The sequence below is a fragment of the Pseudopodoces humilis genome, chromosome 2, assembly GCF_049639895.1.
Source record: "Pseudopodoces humilis isolate 2021_Gansu_Grassland_sample_001 chromosome 2, ASM4963989v1, whole genome shotgun sequence".
NCBI lineage: Eukaryota > Metazoa > Chordata > Aves > Passeriformes > Paridae > Pseudopodoces > Pseudopodoces humilis.
In genome coordinates this window covers 104310215-104329894 of record NC_142201.1, presented here as the reverse complement: position 1 = coordinate 104329894, position 19680 = coordinate 104310215, and the positions used below count along the sequence as shown (strand labels likewise).

The 19680-nt window shown below is 38.1% G+C and overlaps 1 long non-coding RNA gene across 1 annotated transcript in view; it reads right to left on the bottom strand.

Moving 5' to 3' along the window:
- Window positions 1-19294, bottom strand: part of LOC148184946 (uncharacterized) — a 50015-nt gene extending 30721 nt beyond the window's left edge. Inside the window, exons 1-2 of the long non-coding RNA XR_015771830.1 lie at window positions 19205-19294; window positions 15460-15576 (exon numbers count right to left, since the gene is read on the bottom strand). This is a non-coding gene — a long non-coding RNA (uncharacterized LOC148184946). The remainder of the gene's footprint in view (window positions 1-15459; window positions 15577-19204) is intronic.
- Window positions 19295-19680: the final 386 nt, after the last annotated feature.

The following is a 19680-nucleotide window of genomic DNA, read 5'->3' as shown; positions in this document are numbered from 1 at the left end:
CTCCAGCATTAGGAGGAATCAGTGTATCACAACTGAGCACTCAGCTGCTACAGATCACTTTTGCATTCATCCCTCAATTGCCAAGTGTCAGGAGAAAAGTGTTTGCCTGAAACAGAAGAACTAATTCAAACCAGCATAAACCATTGATGCCTTCAGTTTTAGCTTTCATATTTTTCAGAGTCTGTGCTGCCTAGATGTGTAGTTTTAAGTTTCATATTAAGTGTTAGGGAGCTCTCTTCTTTATCTACCTCCTTCAGAGGAGGTAGATAAAGCAATTCCTTTTCTAGCTTGATACCAAGGACAATCGTTGTAAGTTTCACGCCCAAAAGCATAAACAGCAGTGGACTGAAGAGAGAAAACAAGGATGGGACTTGATAAACCAAAGCTGTAATTGGACAATTAACCCTGATATGCAGATGGACCATAACTTATAAAAATGTGAGACTTCATGACCAATCATGCATTTTGTGACCATTTTTCGATCCATCTTGCGTGTAGCCCTGGCCAGGCTCTTGTGCTGCCCAAGGTGCATCCTTTAAGGCCTTTCAATAAATACCTGCTTTATTCTTAACTCTGTCTAGCCTCTGTTCTAGGTCAGCCTACTCAAGGCATCACTATTTTACAATCAGTCTGAACAGCTGGATTTATGTAGCTATTTCTCTCAAGGCTTCAAAACACTTACCCATCATTTCAGTCTGAGCACCTGCCACCTATAAAACCAACAACAACTGGGCAGTGCAGGGGTCCAAGAGCCACATTCACTATGTGACCACTGTGCACCAGCCACCCACTGAGAGGTACCAAGCTGTGCTCATCATGTTTACTATTAACAATACAATTTGGTTTGACTCCACTGTCTCCAGAGCAGGTCAAAGCAGACAGCATATAAACTTCCCAGCACCCAAGGTGATCTTCAGAGGTCGTGTTTTTAAATTGCAAAGTACTTCGATCACAACACACACTAAATGGAACAAGTTTTATCATTCCTAAAGCAGCCCTTGAACATCACTCACTACAGTCATAAAGACACATTTTCCACTTTAATCTAAAATTCCAGGTAATGCACATATTAGAAGTGCATTAAAATGCTCTTAACCTGATTGGATTTCTAAAGGGTCTGAAAGGTGAATAAATGGGTAAAATGTGTTACAGAGAAGACTGAAAGTTGAAATTTCAATTTTTGAATTATTTATGGAAAGCAGCATAACAAATAAGTTGAGTAGCATTTCTTTCTAACTTGAAAAATTAGTCTTGTTGGCAATTTTCAGAACTCAAGCCCAAGCCTACCTTTCCAACAAAGCAACTTCTCACACACACTTCCCACAGCTCTGATGCCAAACACAAGACCATATCTCATACGAAACAATTTTGTTTGGCATTAGAGTTGGATACAGATCCTTGATGGGGAAAGAGGTCCCCCCACATTACAAGAGGCCAGAGGATGCCTCACTGCACAGCCACCAAAAGAGCAAACCCCAAGAGGTATCACAGGCCACTGGGGGAGACAAATGCCCTACAAATCCTTGGGAGTTTATATCCAGCACAATAGTTTCTAGCAGAGCTTTCAGGGCCTCCACTTGCACTGCTGATGAAAATTAAGAATCAGTAATGCTAGAAATTATTTCAGCCTTTTTCAAAAACTTTCTAGTTTCTGAAATAATACTTATGTAACACCTCCCTAGGAAAAGATTTTCAAGAAACTTTCTACCTACAAATACCATTATTCATTTAAAGAAAAAACAGACCTTGCTTAAAATTTACTGTGTAACACTGTGCTTAGTATTTATAGGGAAAAAAATTGTAAAGCTCCTTATCTTTGTAGGGACACAAACTAAGTTGTGCATTTTGCTCCCAAGATTTGTCAAGTCTTTCTTTGCAAAAAGGATACATTTAAAAAAAAAATAATAAACTGTTAATTTTTTCATCAAGTAATGCAATAAACTCTCTATAAGCTAGGCTCAAATGCAAGTACAATCAAGTCCCTAGATATTTAACATTTTTCATTAGGTTCACTGCAGCCAGATTCCAAACTGATCATAAAAGAGTTGAATCCTTTTCCATTAGTGTCTGCTATCAGCTCCAGTCACATAAGAGCACATTATAGCTACTAAAACAAACTTTACATAGCGTGATACATCAGGATTTAATATGTGCAGAGAGAATAACTGGGAAAACAACACAAGATATTCAATATATGGATTCTAATCTACTCAATAAGAAACTCCACTGGATTGTTTTATTGTGGACTTGGATGTATAGAAGACCATTTTCCACTGTATTTCAAACAGAAAGGAAGTATCTTTGGACACATCCACAGCAAGAGAAAATGTGCAAGGGAAATGACGTAGGAACAACTGTGTATTATCAGCTAGTGCAATAAACTAAGTAAAAGCTGAGTTAAATAAATGGATTTTCAATATTTGTGGCTAGAGGCTTCTGAATCAGAATACCTCAGTAATTAGCTCAGATGAAATTTAATTACTCAGAATTACCAATGTCTTCATTAGTAACTGGCCCTTTGGTATGGATTATCACATAAATCTTTTTCCATACCAGCTCTAATTGAAAGTAAACAAACCAAAGCCTGGTGTAAACCCAGTCAACATACACAAATTAAGCCAGTATTTATGCTAAATCTTATTTTCTCTGAACTCCAATACCCATTTACAGTGCCTAATAAAGAATCAAATGCGACAGTAATGCTTAGCTGGTCCCCTGCCAAAGCGCTGGATGGCGAGTCCTTGCCTAACTTAAGGATATAAATTGATACAGCAGATCCTCCTGCTCCAAACCTGAGGCAGCTACTTTGCCCTAATCACAGGCTTCTCATTATGAATTAAACATGAAGACACATTTTCAAGATGTGCACGTGAGCAAGAGCACTCGGGAAGCTCCAGGGTGGCCAGGGGAGCAGCAGTGCCAACAGGATGCCCTAGAGTGCCAGCATCCCTGTGCTCCCCCAAGGGAAAGCCCATGCACAGGGAGATGTCCTGTTGGAAAGCTGGTCACACTGCCACACAGCCTTGGTCTCCTCACATACAGAAGCTTCAGATTGCTGACAGATGGTTGCTGCTGTTCTTGAGCACAAGATCTCCAGTAGTTTTGCATCTCTTCCCCCAAAATAAGCATGAAACCCGCACGGGGAAGAGAGGAGGGGAGCCCCATGCAAAGGCTGGAGATCCAGGTACAGGAAGCAACAATGACATCCTAGTCAGGTACCACAGCATGGTGCTTCTGCTCCAGAAGAGTGTGCTAAACACCCAAGGCCAGGAGTCACTACTTTCAAGACTTGTGGTTTGAGGGCATTTGAGAGGTTTCTGGGGAGAAACAAATGCTGTGCCTTATTCGCAACTTGGTCAAGCTGCTAAAACAGCAACTTAGGTGATAGCATTGCTCCAGGCTCTGCTAATAATGTGCAATCAGGAAACAGGACACAGCATTTGGTACCTTCCCAGAAACACAAGATCATTTCTAGGACTAACTTCCTTAAGTAGCAGGCATACTTTCTTACCCTTCTACTGAAATACTATGCAAATCCTGTCCACAGCTTCCTACAGATTGCACATTAATGGAAGAAGACAGACACATAGAAAGTTTATATTAAAATTATTTAAATAATTAAATTCCTCCTGGAGCTATCAATACCATTTATACATGTGCACAATGCAACAAAATGAGTAGTGTTTTATTATATGTGGGATTTCTCAGCATGATACAAGGAAAAGTTCCTCTGATGAAAGGGCTCGTAGCCAACCTCAAAATAGTGCCATAGAATGGTTTGGGTTTAAAGGGGTCTTAAAGACCATCCAGTTCCCACCCCCAAGACAGGGACACCTTTCACTAGACCAGGATGCTCAGAGCCCCATCCAGCATGGCCTTGAACACTTCCAGGGATAGGGCATCAATGATTTCTCATGGGAATTTATGCCACTGTTTATTTCAGTTTATAATCCAATATTACTCTTAAGGCAAACCATATTACCATACTCACAGAATTCCTGTTGCCCTCTAGAGAAGGAAAACCCCCAACCAGTTTCTTGTACAGAATGGAGAAATGATGTATAATGATGTGATGTTAGCACAACACACTGGTTGCGCCCATCCACATGGATGTAAAACCTGTGTACTTCCACAAGGAAACTTCTAAGATAATGAGAAAAAAGTTTTAAAATACCCATCACCATCCTTTATAAGTATTTCTACTGCAAATCTGACTAATTTATGTCTTGATTTACTTACAAAGTACTTGGAGCTTCCTTTGATATTAATATGTGTTTCTTTCTTTCCCTCATCATCCTTGGAGAAAAGTCATTACTACCTCTCAACAAGCTAAGCTAACCTAATACAAGTGCTCTAATGGAAATATCTGTTTTAACCTATGACAGTTATTACTGTGAAAACAAGGAGAATTAGAACCATTTGTTTTCCTCTTTCACAGTGAGAGGAGACTGCTGTCTTCAGCAAGATTGTAGAGCAACCTCACTGAAATGCTTTCTGGATTTTTCTGTGGAATTTAATTAGAATGCATTACTTCCCAGCACCACCTCAGCAGGAGCCACCTCTTCTAAGAGCTGCTTAGTAACATTTTCACAGGATTAATGTATTTAGATGATCTGTATCCAGCCTTAGCGAAAAATCCCACACTGCAAGTTCCACACACTTTGAAATACGGATTCTCTTGTAGTGGTGTGCTAGAAGCTAATAATTTTATGATGATTCTATAAGTGTTCCATGTAGCTGATCTAGAAAACACTGAGGAATATTCAGAATTTCTTCTTTTTTAGAGAAAAAAATATTCAAACACATGCAATCTGTTATCAGAAAGTCACAGGCTTTTTCAGTGGCTGGCCTTGTAAAGGACAAAGGACTGTATTAAACAGGATTCAAAAATGGTAAGATTCAGGAGCCAGCTGGGGTAAACAAAATAAATCACTGCTTTCCCTCAGAGCTGATGTGAAGACCACACAACAGAGGGCCCAAAAGTGGTCAAATGCTTTGCTGTTGAATTATATTATTATCAGAATTATAGAAAATTTTACATATTTTGGCTCTATTAATAAAATTGTAGCTGTCCATCTTATTTGAGGGCTTACAAAGTTAATTCTTGCAGGTGCTCACACATGGCCTGTGTGCATGACACCCCTCATCACATTTACCCTGAATGTCACTCATTTTCAGCTTGAAAACAGTCAAATTTAGCTCTTTAGGAGGGTTTGGGTGAAAGAAAGCAGAATTTCTCATGTAAAAAGATAGCACAAAAAACAAAGGAGACAAACTGATAAAGCAATTTGTTGTAGAAGAAATAGGTGCAATAAATGCACACAGGTATTTGTGACTATTGAAGGCAGATTTAATACTTATACTATTAAAAGCAGTAACAACACAAAGTCATATGCAATAAATAGAGAAGACACCTTTTGCATACAAATTAATATTTTTAACTCATGGTTGCAAAGATTTTTTTGACCATCAGATAGGGGGCCAGCTTGGCAAAATATTCATGGTTTCAGAGGTTTGAACAGAGCTGGAACACCTAACAACACCTGTTTAGCTGAACAGGGGCAGGCTGTGTGTGCTGTGAATTCACATTAGAATTCTGTGAATTCTAAGCACACTGGAAGCTCAAACAAAGGATCTATCACAACAAATACCTTACTCCACACACACAGGGCCCATAAAGACAAAGATTTGGAGGAGCAGGGGATTCTAAAGCTTCCACTGCTTTTCAAGTCAGAGATAATGGCAGTGACCTGCCAGATGAAGTTAGCAGTTTCACAAGGAAGCCTGTCACACTTGTGTTTATTTTCCTTAACAGACATGTATGAGCCCATGCTGTGTACAGTGGCACTTCAAACACAGCATCTGCCTCCTGATTTGTACAAGAATGAACATATTTGCTAAGCTCATTCTCCCCTTGACGGACGGCCCAGTGAAACAATCACAGTTTGCCTGTCACACACACACAAATTAATATGCAAAATTACATTTAGAATTGCAAATGCTCTCCCCTCATATTTTTAAGACTAGAGAGAGTCTAGAGAGCAATGATAACTCTACATCTCCCAAATATTTGTATTGCAGAGGTGCCTGCACGTGTTCCTGGGCTGCCTCTGCTAGCTGAGCCTGTTTTGAGCAGGGAGGTTGGCACAGATGACCTTTACAACCTCAGCTATTGTGAGAATGCCTGACCACTTTCTATATACTGCTCAACATCTTATCTTTTCTGCTTCAACTGAGATTTTGAGGAAAATAAAATGTTAAATTACTTTAAGCAGAACACTTTAAGCTTTAGACTCAAGTGGACAGTGCTATAAACATTGTGAAACCTGAAGCCCTGTGTTTCTCAAAGTTCTTTTGGGAACTTTCTACTAGTCTAAAGCAAAACATCTAAAAGTTTTATAGCATGTGATTTATGAGTCTTACCATTGAAGACAAATTTTCAAAGTGTACTTCATGAACAGATCTCTCATGTAAATGGGATTATTCATACATTTCAAATTAATAAATAATAAAATCTTGCAGCAAATCAAGCCAGCAGAAAAGTGTTTAGCACGTACACATACATCTGTATCTGCAATTTTACAATATACATGAAAAAGAATTGCCCTGGGCTACTTTTCTATAATAGAGAAATATCAGAGGTTTTATTACTGGTAATGATCAATGCCAGAGTTTTTGAAAGAAACAGATTTCAGAAAGATCATAAAGGGCATGGCACACTTTGGTCTCTTACTATGCAACACAGTATTTCTTTTCAGTAAAACTTCAGCTCTTCTTGATAAGGTTTTGCTTTTATGGTTGAACCATTTCTGTATTATTTGCTAGAGATCAGTAACAACAACAACAATCTATCACATGCTATTATCCCCTACTTTTAGCACAGACTGAGAAAATTGAAAATATTCATTTTCACAGTGATAGGTTTAAATAGATATGAAATAATCTGCATTTTCTACTACATATTAGAATAATGGGAACAACATTCTTCCCCATGTATTTTTAATGATATGACCCTACAACTATGAAGTACGGTCACAAAGCTCTGAAAGATCATTTAGCAAGATAAGAAAGCTGTGATTTATTTTTTCTGATCCAGAAATGAGCTGTCAAATTTAAATTGTTATGTAATTAATTGTGCATTTGCTAGCAATTTTTAAACTGTGAATGAAAAACTGTTCTGAAATTGCAAATCACCGAACACTTTCATCTAATACATGAGATAATTCTTTGAAGACCACTTTCCCTGAACTGAGTGTTAATGAGAAGTTCCTCACTTTAATAAAATGTTGCCCAAGAAGTATAACCAAACAATTTTCTTTTTTAAAAAATAGTATTTCTTAGCCCTCACTGGATGGATTCCAGAACTGATGTTGAGGTACAGAAAGATTCAAAATAATTCTCCAGAGTGAGCACTGAAATGGCCTACTTAATTCTAGGCACAAATTGAAATTAAGTGATTCCCATGCAAGGCACTGCATAGGGCACTCTGCCTTTAAATTCCTACAGACCTGCAGAGTTAAACAGCCTTTGGTTGCTCTCAAGTTCCTTCAAAGCAAAGCTAGCAGGGCTACTGATGACCTTTTATCTTTCCTTCAATCTTCATGCCAAGAATGCCACTTTCCACCTCTCCCTGCCCCTTCTCCATCCTCACAGGACTCAGCAGTTGCTGACCATCACTCATTCTGATACATTTTGACAGTTTTCCCCAGATGTTTTTCTTTTAGAAGCTGAGAACTGGTGTCCCAATTACCAAAAGTAAATTCAACTTGAGAGGACTTGTACTGGCTTTCTTCCAGTGAAGATTTGCCATTCCAAAACCTTTGCTGGGATTTATTTCTCCTGGAAAAGTGAGGATCTTAAACACAGAATAGCAAATGCTAGGAGGAAAAAAAAAAAAGAGTATCTGTTCCCAAACATCACACAGCCATTGCAGGACTGAAAAATGAGGAAAGGTTGAATTTGTAGGAAAGTAGCTATTAATGCTGGAAACCAGGCTTGGCATCTTTGCTCTAATAAAGGTTTCATAGCACTTACTCATGGAGGGATCTGTTTTTAGAAAGATTATAATGACTTTGCTGTTGGGTTTGCTTAGGTCTTATTTTAATTTTGTTGTAGAAAGAGATGAACCCCAAACAGAAACTGAATGGTAAAAGAAACCTTTATTAAAAGCAAATGTATTTTAGTCCAAGAGACCAAAAAAAGCCTGTTTGAACTATGAGATTCCTGCAATATCCTTTTAGAGGTTAATTTCAAGTCATCAAGATCTGATAGTTCATGGTTATGGTAACTTTCACAAAGTATATAAAAAATGAACAAAGACAACTGAATCATGAAATATTTTCATTTAAAATGCAACATAAATAAAACTTCAAGCTCTATCTCAGTAAATATACATTAGGACACTTAGTACTTGTACATGTTCCAGGATAAAGTGTTTTATATTACATGCATTGTATCATTCTCCTTACTGCCAATTTTTATTATTTTTCGTGAAGCTTACTACCACAATGACTGCCAAGAACATTTTTGAAGCCTCATACATTCTGTTAAAACATCAAGAACACCATATTTCCCAAAATGAAAGGCTTTAAATTATATAAAGTGAAACTTTTTTAATTGTATCAAGTGGTGGTTTTATTCATATCCTGTCATCTAATAAATAAATTTGCTTTTTGGAAGGGAAAATAAAAACTGAGTTTCAGTTTAGTGCCAGGAAATGTATTCATTCCTACACAATGGGAAGTGAGTCCTAAACCACCTGGAGTAAAAGTGCCACAGCAGCACCACCAATTATCTGCATCATCCAAGCTTGTTTCCAGGTGATGACATCTGAGGATCTCAATTACACACACACTCATCGGAAAATTCTCATTATTCAATGCTTCCTGGAAAGCCATTCTTGAGGATTTAACCTGCTGCAAATTGCAAACACTGAACCTTCTACTTCAAACAAGCCAACCACATAAAGTATACACATGATCTCAGAAATATTTTTCCTATAGAGCTATTTATGGCCCAATAAATTGCATGATGTTAAGAAATTTTCTACATCTTGAATTGTATTAGGTCATTAATTGAAGCATTTAACACTGAGATAGTCTCACTTTCTCTTAATTTTTCACATAATAAAAATATAACATTAATTTCGTTGCACAAGTCATACTAGGAGGGTAAAACTACACTCAGTACCTGCTCTCATCTTTTTCACTTATTTTTGGTTGGTTAAGCTATGAGAACTGAAGGCTAACAGAGTTACCTGTGCTCTTTGTGTCTGGAACAGGAGACCTTTCATTATTCAGGTATTGCATTCATCTCTTACACCAGGTCTAATTTCCTATGAATTGCTCCCCAGTATGGAACAATTGGTTTCCTGCTCCCCATAGAACCTTTCCAGCAAAAGCAGGTTTTTCACCTCTCAAAGATGCAGACTAGCAATCCCTGGGGGAAAACAGCAACAGAAATCACAGTCCACAGAAAAGAGATACTTTTCAGGTCATCAAAGAGTCACACAAATAACCTTAGGCAAATTAATGCAAATTACTCATGAGGAAAACCTAAGTTTATGCTTAGATAGTTCACATTTTTCATGAGAATTCTCAAGGCCTTTCATCACTTTATCCCTAGAAGTCCATGGGTTTTTGTCACGTCAGTAAAAAGAGCCCTTTTTTCCTTGGCTACTTAGTGCTATTACCACAAATGTTCTACTCAAGTTATAACCTCCTCTGCTTATTGCTAAAAGTAGTCATACCTTTTGTTGCATGATTTCTGAGAATTACATTGTAGTGGAATCTATAATGATGATGTGCTATGTTTAATTGTTTACTGTTTGAGTTACCTTGGACCTCTCTGAAATGAGCAAGACATGAAGTATTCTTTTGGCCATGAAGAGCAGTGTCTGCATGCTTAATACTTTTTGCGAAAGTCCATGAAGATTAATTCTAAAGAAAAACACAGCATTTGTAGGTTGCATTAACTGTGCAGTGTCTTTGCCTGCAAGAGGGCCTTATGACAAATGGAAATATAATTGATTGAAAGCAAAGAATGCTTTGTGATCAAATTTAAATTCCACAGCTCATGTAGAATTTTGGCTGCATTACAAGGTGGTATGTACAGCTGCCTTTTTTCAAATTTCACTTTTCAGTTAGCCAGTACCTGAGGTGAGAATACCTTGAAGAAAGACTCTCCTAGTTTCTTTTCCATCAAGAGTTCCTGCAAAGAGTGTTGCCTCAACAAATTAAGACCTCTTTTTAAAAAAATGTAATATATTACATTTACAGCCTTTTTTTTTTTAAAGCTACTTGCCAATTTTAAAGTGGCTACTATTAACCATTCCATTAAAAACAAAACAAATCCTCCCTTCAAAATGCAGTGTTGCTATCCATTAGCAATGCTGCATAATGTACAAGAGAAAAAGGTTAAGTACTAAATCACATTCAATTGATATAAAAAACTACTGTACTCTGGTAGGGTAAAGGTACATACTGTACTTTCAAATGTATTTTGAGAACATTATTATGAGACAAGCAGCAGTCACTTTGCATTAAGGCTGATGCTTCTTTCACTAAAGCTGAAGCCCTCCAATACAGGCTTCTGAAACAAAAACACGACTTCTCTTTGCAGTTCAACCTTTTTTTTATGCACAGGTGTGTATACAAACCACCTTTCCAGCTGGAGTTACCAATTTGCATAGGCAAAACTGAAAGCATGAGTTTTAGGGATATCATTCACACACTTTTCCAGCACAGTACATCTTGGCATCAAGAACAAAGGTTGTGGGTTTGTTGTTTTCAAAAACTCACTCAAATGTCTCCCATTGCCTTCACACACTAAGAGTGAGGATACAAACACAGGTCTAGCCTCATAATTCCTTAACTTCTTCATCACTTAAGTCTAGTGTCCACCAGATTACACAGTGAGGAAGCACCAAGACAGAAGGAATAACTGCAATGTAACACAACATGCCTGGAGAGCTTTGGTTGTCCTATCCCAAATTATTACTGTTTCACCTGATTTTATAACAGGTGGTAGTGCACAAGCAAAGACTGCTTAAGTTTGTCACCTGGGTTTAATCGAGGTTTGGATCCAAGCACAGGTCTGTCAGAGACTGAATGCTTTTTAAAGCATTAATACATTACCTGCAGTTTTTCACATTCATTTATTTAAAGGTGAGTTTAAAAGACTTATGTAAGAGGACTGATTTTCAGATTGGAGAAGCTGCCATTAAAAAAAAAAACAAAAACCTGCAAGTCAGCTCACATCAGACACCCAGAAGAGACCTCACCTTCTTCTTCTGAGCATGAAAGCCCATCTTACCCTGCTGGGCTGTGCCACAGAACTCCGGATGGGCTGGGTGAGCTGGATGTGCACAGGGCAGCATCCCTGAGGCAGCTGTGCCACCTGGATCCCATTCCATGTCCCCATGGGGCTGCTCCTCTTCCCACAGGGAGTCACAAGCCAGGTTACACACAAGCACTTGGCAGATCTGGCAATGCTGAATGCAAATCATGGCACCACAGCACCCATGTACCATTTCAGATTAGCTGAGGTGTGGAATTTGGAACCAGTTCCAAGACTCTTGATTTCTACAGAGTTTTTATTTCTCTGGTTTTACATATTTTCTTAGAGCCAAAATCACTGTCAGTCATTTGGTACCATAAAACCATATATGTGCACACATTCACACTCCATATATACAAAATAATTTTCCTTACCTTGTCAGAGAGACAGCTGAGCTAGAGAAAGATACACACAGCTGCTTTAGCCCACAGCAAAGTGCAGCAGTTGGAAATAAACACCACAGCTCAGTCTTCATAGTCAAAACACATCACCAGAGATGGGTTTGGGAAGACATCTCAGGTATCCTCAATCTGCCTCCCTTCCCACTATTAACAAGCCACAGTAATCTCGGGACTGAGTGAAGACATCATTATTCATTGGTTTTGGAGTATTTTCTGAGGAACATTTGGGCTTTGTCAGCAGCACAGACAAAAGAAGGTGAAATTGGAGCAGTTTGAATGCTTGTCCTCGGCATAAACATCCACATTATGACTGAAGTCCAGCAAAGACTCCCTTTCTCTGTTTCTGAGGGTACACTGATATAAACTCATGTATATTCCAAGTTAGTCATAATGCTGCCTGCTTTATCATTGGTTAAAGTTATAAAATGCAAAAAAAGAAACCAAAAATACTGCATACTTACACACAACACTGTTTAAATTCAAAAGTTAAGGTGCTTTTCCCCCATTAGGCCTGGCTGGGGGGAAAAAAGTTCCTGCAGGGAGGGGGTCAGAGCTTGGCCAGTCAGCAACACCCACTGCTTTCTAGCACATTGTTTGAGCTCTGAAGCCTCTTGGCTGCAGCACATTGCACAGCCTTTATGCTTGATCATTAAATAAAGCAACCTGTCAACACTGTACCCTGACAGCTCTGTAAAAAAAAAATAAAATTTTTTTGAAAGGCACATCTTGGGCAGGAAGCATGCATCAAAGAACACCAGCACTACTGCTGTGTACTTCAGAGAGCAGACACTGTTTTATCCAGCATCTCTAGAGCTTCAAAGAGAGCACCTGCTTCATCTCTACAGCAGTGAAATTCCAGATATTAAGCAACATTCACTTCTTTTACAAGTCTGAATGTTATTAGATTCCAGGACTACTTATTCATCTTCTGTCTTAAATATCAATACTAACACTATTTGTGGATATCACTGAACAGTAATTGCCTGCTTATTGATCAAGTAACTTCAGACTTCCAGATAGATGATTTCTAAGTTCACTAAGAAAAACAAGTCTGCTTCAAAATACTCTTCAAATTACTCAGGACTCCATGTTAGAGATAAGTCTTTTTCTAAATTTAATGAAGTGTACAAAACACAGGCCAAACTATATTTACTCCTCTGAAGACAGAGGAGTAAACCTGCAATATTCAGGTAAGTGAGAAAAGCAGAATGGATCCAAAATATTAAAAACTACACATTTGTCTATTTTTCTAGAGTGTAAATTAAATTAAAACAGTTCCTTCCTTATTCCAGTCTCTACTGGACACTTACACTGGGTAGACTGAAGTATCTAGTCAGAAGCTACCTTTGAATAGAGGAAGATGCAGTCCCATGGACTTCAAAACCCAGACAGTTCTTGGGTTGGATTAATGTGTAAAAAGAGATAGAAAGATCTGTTGAAAAACAAAGAGTTTTCAATTTAAGTTTACTATTCTGATTGGAAATGGAAGTGGAACAAATGTTGATTTCTTTCTAACTTCCATAGCAACCCACTCACACTGAAGTTATGTGACTCAGAAGCTGTTTTCTTTAAATGCAGCCATATGGCTTTTAAACACTTTTGGTTCTATGCCCAGACACAGAATCATTATCTCTTCATTTTATTGTCCTGATAGACTCTGAATAACCAAATTTTATAATTAATATTAATTTTACTCAAATTAATCAGAAATTACATTTCTCAGGTTCCTGCAAGGCAAGGCCCAAAGGGCTTTATTTTTTACTTTAGAAAAATAAAGTGTTAACAGAAACCCACAGCAAAATTGCAGATATATCCAGAAACCTAGGGGGGGGGTTGCATTATTTTAAATACCCTGTGTATGCAATTATGCCAAAAAATACTTGTTACTTGTTTATAATTTACTACTTCATTGCCATTAAAAGTTAATATTTCTCAAGTGAAGGTTCAAGCAATGCACAGAAGTTGTTTTAAGTGTATGCTCAAAAGTCTATGCTACACTTCTATCAGAGTACAGAGTCTACAAAGACTGAAACACAGCCAGTCTCGTTATACAAGACCTGCTTAGAGGTACTTAATATTCAAAAGCTACATGTCAACTTAAAGTTATTTCAAATTAAAGCAAAATAACATGGTCATGGTCGATAAGCCTTTTCACTAAGGGTTATCACTAGTTTTAGGAAGACATTTTGCATTCTAGAGGGTTTTGTCACACTACTTTCATTTTTCTACAGTTTGGTAGTTTTTAGGTGGTTACAATTGGGTAGTTATTAGAAAACAGAACCACACAGAACCACATGACTAAAGGTCAGCTCACAGATCAAGACTATCTTGTCATCAGCCAGAAATTCACAGACGGTTTAGAACCACATAAAGAATATTTCACAGCACAAGTGCCCTCACATCACCCACTTTGAAAACAAACTCTTTCAAGATGCTGTATCTGTGTTTCTTCCCAATGCCATTCACCAGTATTTCATAAAACTGAAAAATTTACAATACCCATCACATTTTAGAACAATACCACAGAACAGTCTTCAGATATATCTGGTTTTCCAGCTCAAAGACTACAATGTCAAAATGGACACTTTAGAAAAGCAACACCCCCTTTTTGTACAAATGCAATTTATATCACAGAAAAGCTGCAAAAATACCTGACACTTTCCTGCTAAAGTCCTATATAGGCTGCCAGGTTGGCTTTTAGGGTCTGTGGAGGAAACATGCAGAAGTTCCACAGAAGCTCCCAGCAGAACTGCAGGGCTCCAATTCCTACCTCTAAAACTGCACCAAGCAAGAGTGAGTACCATTTCTCTCCCAACAGCCAAGAACTTTTTCTGCAGCCCAGGCTGCCTGGGAAAATGCACCTAGCATAGGCTCACACCCTACCCAGCATCATGCATGTAGCCAGTGACTGGAGTAACAGAGAGGCTCTACTGAAAAACATGCAGCATCTTCCACACTTGAGGAGTAAAGCAAGGATGTGGAAATCTCAGCCCATAAGTTACATGTATTTCCTGAAGGCCTGATAAAGGAATTCCTCAAAAAGGAATGTCTACCTGCTTGCCTTTCATTTCAGTGCCTCAAAATGACATTTTCCCCCTTTCAAAGTCTGACACAACACACAAACCTCTTTTATTCTAAATATGTATATTAAAAAGTACAATAGCCTGGTTTTACCTCTCTTGTTAGCAGCCCTTAGATCAGAAACATGCAATAATGCTTCATTCTTCAAAAACAAAAACCCAAAAAGACTTTCTTTTGCCTGTCTGCATCCCTACAGCTGTTATTATGCACTACCATCAGTGAGTGAGACAGAAATGTAACAGGAAAATTATTTATAGCATGGCCACAAAAGCCTTTCTGAATATTGCAGATATCACAGCTAAAAAACACAAAGTATCCATGTCTATAATCTCTTAAACTGCTGCTTCTCCACACCTAGAGAGCCAACAACAGATACAAAAGGAAAATTTATTTCAAGGCACACTTCAATCACTGAGCACATGAAAACAGATTCAAGCACCTGGATAATCCCTGAAGGCGTCACAACAATATCCTCCAAACAGAATTTGACTTCTCAATTGAAGTCCTTCAGATTTTTATATCCCTATCTCTCGTCAGCAGCTCACAGGAGTTCAGTCCTTGATCACACAGCCTTCTTTCTCTAAACAATGCTATGCAATACCATGCCAACAGCAAATTGCAGTAAATGATCTTCACTTACCTTGTCCTTGTCCACTGATCTGGTGACCCCACAGCATCAGAATTATTGCCAATATCCAGTGCATCCACCCAGCTATTCTGCCACTTCCTTGTCTTCCAGCCATTGCATTATTGGATGCTATATAAAGAAATATTATTGAATGTTTTAGTTATAACTCTTGGGAAATATACCTTTGGGTGAAGGAAAGAAAAAAATTCCCATCAATTTCCTCAGTACAAACCTATAACTCTACTTCAGTAAATATTCGCTGGTAAAAATGCTTTTTCATTCAGAACCTCCCTGACTGCTCAAGACTGTCACCTCATAGGCCACTACAAAATCAAAATAAGCTGCTTTGAAAATGCTTGAGTTTTCCTTTCATACAGAGGGCCTGAACTTCACCAAAACACACCTCAAATCCATGCAAGTTTAAAAGTCCTGAGCAAGCAGCACTTCACTGAGTCTCTTAGAAGTGTTATTGTATAGCACAGAAAATTTCCTGATGAAAAACCCTTCAATTAACTTAAAACTTGATTTTTTTTTTTTTTTAATTTTGGGGTTTAAAACATTGGGATGTGTTAGCAGTTGCTTCTCATTGTGTGCTTTTAGGGACCAACTATATCTTCCAATCACAACATTTTTCATATTATAAAATGATTTGGGTTGGAAGCAACTTCAAAGCTCATCTCTTTCCAACACTCTGCCATAGGGGCATCTTCCACTAGACCAGGTTGCTCAGAATCCCATCCAACCCAGCTTTGAGCACTTCCAGGGGTGGAGCAGCCACAGCTTCTCTGGGCATCTTTACTGGCTTTGGCAACATTTACCTATTTATTATTCCCCACCACACCTCCTCTTATAGCACTCTGACTCAGATCTGCTCCTTCAGAAGATCTGTTTAATCAAATACAGAACTGTAACAATGACACAGGACTTGCTGGAAAAAATAGAATGCCATTTCTAGTCTAAAGCATAAGCAACTACCACAGAAATTGGTATATGAATATTTGGGAAATTTATCCAACATGTGGGAAATCTTGCAGCACCAGTTTTTAAAAACATGCTATTGTAAAAAATTCCTGTATTTTTTTTCCATTATAAAGAGCTAAAAAGTCCTTGTGAACAGAACAATTTAAAAAAAAACAAAAAACAACTTGGAAAAGAAACAGGGAAAACACTACACTAACAGAAGTGGCTGATAGGCACTTGGCTGATTAGACATACTTTTAATGCTGATATTACAGCAATTTTTCTTTTTAAAGATGCTATTTTCCAAACTCATGGATGCAGCACCCATCCATAACAAAAGGTTCAACTGAAATTATAATCCATAATCCTCGATTCTGATATGTAATCTCCAGTGAAAAATATCTGCTTTATGCGACTTAAAACCCCATTTACAGAATAAAACCTAAGGAAGACTACAAAAGCAGACAGGTAGAACACTGTACTTCAGTTTCTCCCTTTCTCACCTACACCCAGCTATGCAGGGAAGGCAGGCACTGGAAGCTCTTACAAGAAGGGGTTTTGGTTGACTGGCTAAATGAAAGGGGTATTTTTTCCTCTTCACTGTGACCCTCAAACTTTCACTTTTACATTTAATCAGTGCTCTAATCACCTACCCAGATCACAAAGTATCTGCCCATGCACTTCCTGTAGCTGTTCAGACTGAAAATTGTCTTTTGCTTCAAAACTGGTTGTGCAGGGTAATCCTTTTGCATAGGGGAACCTCTCCATTGTTACAAACACCTTGATTTTCTTGTGAAGAGCTTGTTTGAGGCCCCCTAGAGCTGCTGTTATTCCAGCAAAACAGTGCCCTCCCCAGCCAACACACACAGCTCCTCTCTGTCCCCCTCCCAGGCACAGGGAAGGAAGAGAGAGAGGAATGCTAAAAAGCTTTTTTTTCTTTTGTCCTTGTTTCTCTTGGACTATTTAACCCCCCCCAGGAAAGGAGAAGCCAACAACTGAAAATGAAAATTCCAAAGCAAAAAACGTAGAACAATAAATACAAATAAATGTCCTAAAAATATGTGCATACTACCACTGCAAGGTCAAAGAAATAGTTTTGTACAATCAGTATCTTGAAAAAGAGATGTTCTGTTTCATGAATATTCTTTCCTCAAACTAACAGACACATTCTTGATGCTCAGCCCAAGTAAACAGATGGTATTCAATTAGTTATTTACCTACGTTACAATTAATTAAAATGTCCAAGATAATTTTTGTTGTGACTGTGTCTTACAGAAAGATAGAGTTCCACAAAAAGCTGGCATTTATATCTACAGCCCTGCTAGCTGTAATATAAATATTACTACTAAGAAAGCATTAAGATGCTTTCCAGCACCTAAAGGCTTTTTCCAAGGGCATGTAGGGATAGAACAAAGGGGAATGGCCCCAGACTATAAAAGAGTAGGTAGATATTAGGAAGAAATCCTTCACTTTGAGGCTTGTGAGGCCCTGGCACAGGCTGTCCAGAGGAGCTGTGGCTGCCCCATCCCTGGAATGTCCAAGGCCAGGTTGGATGGGGCCCTGAGCCATCTGGTCTAGTGGAAGGTGTCCCTGAGCATGGCAGGGGGATGGAACAAGATGATCTTTGAGGTCCCTTCCAACACAAACTGTTCTGTGATTATATCAGAACCTCATCAGGAAATGCTTAACTTTTTTAAAAGAGACTATTTGGCTTCAAAGTTCATAACTAGTAGACAGAGGACAACAGTCACCTTACCAGGAAGAAGCCTAGACACCATATCCATAGGATTCCAATTAAAAACAAAAGAAGCAAGAATCCTAAGGTTTTATTTTGGATCCAAGAGCAAATTTCTTCACAACACAGGAGCATTCCTAAAAGAAACAGCAAGGCAGAAGAGGCTGCAGGGAGTGGGTGAAAGCTGTACACTTCACAACAGCACGAAACTCCAAAGGGAAGGAAGGAAGGAATCAAAGCCTTAAAGATATTATTCTTGTCATATTTCTTGTCTTCTATAAAATAATTTGCAAAGGGAAAGAAGCAAAGAACAGGAACTGACACATATATAACTATATATATTATATATAGTTATATATATTATACATATAACTATATATTGAACAGATGAAGTTCAAACTAGAGCTTCCACTTCCCAAGGAAAATTCAACAGGATGCTTTTATTATAGAAGCAGAAAACTGCCTCAGATTCAAAACCATTAATCCCCTCTGAATCCTGAGCCTCACTTTTCACACAGGGGCAGGCAAACAGGTTTATCTCAAATAAACACATTTTTTAATTAAAGAACACTTCTTCTAACAGAGAAGTACATTACAGTAAAAACCCTTAACCAGAAAGTCTGTAATTAACATTTACAGAATTTGGGTTTACACTAGTGCTGCTTCAGCCCCTCAAATATGGGAATAAAATGACCACAGAAAGAATCAAGCTATAAGTATGTCAAATCAGTAGGAACAGCAGGTGCAACAGGTCTAGAGAGGCAGAGGACAGAAAAAAGTCTTCTTTTTTCTATCTTTCCTTTAATTATCTTGCAAAGAGGTGAACAGAAATTACAATTATACAAAAAACAAAAAAAAAAAATTGAAAAGCAAATTTTTGTTTTTGCAAGGCCCACTGAAGAAAAACCAAGAGATACACAAATCACATCCTCCAAAAGGACAAAAATATTTATTAATTACTCTAACTCCACTGAGAAGAATCTCTTTTCACATTACCCTCCAAAGCTGTTACAAGAGAAAAAAAAAAAAAAACACTAAACTAAGAAAGAAATAAAAACTTACCTATAGCTCTTCCTTCTCACTGCTCCTTCTAAATCAACAATTCTCCCTATACAAGCAGAAAAAAGCCCAACCTACCTCCCACACCCTTTATAGCCCATCCAACTAGGAGTCAGCTGAATTAAATAACATCTCAACCTTAATGCAGCTGTGCTCACACATATCCCAAAATGCACAAGGGAAATAAAACATCTACTACCACTCTCTGTTTTACTCTTTTTTTTTCTCCTCTAAACCTGCATGTATAACTCTACCTGATAAATAGCCATAAGACTCACCAGCTTCACAGCCAAGAGAAAATGGCAAGAGGACCTTCTTCACATTTATTGACAATTAACTGTAACTAATTTAGAGTGAACCAGGTGCAGTCAGTTGGCAGGAAATCAGGGAACATGGATAAATCTGTCATATAAAGGACTCTAACAAAGTCTGAAGTTTGTTTAGATGAGACTTCTGCTGAAGTAGTATTGGCATGAAAA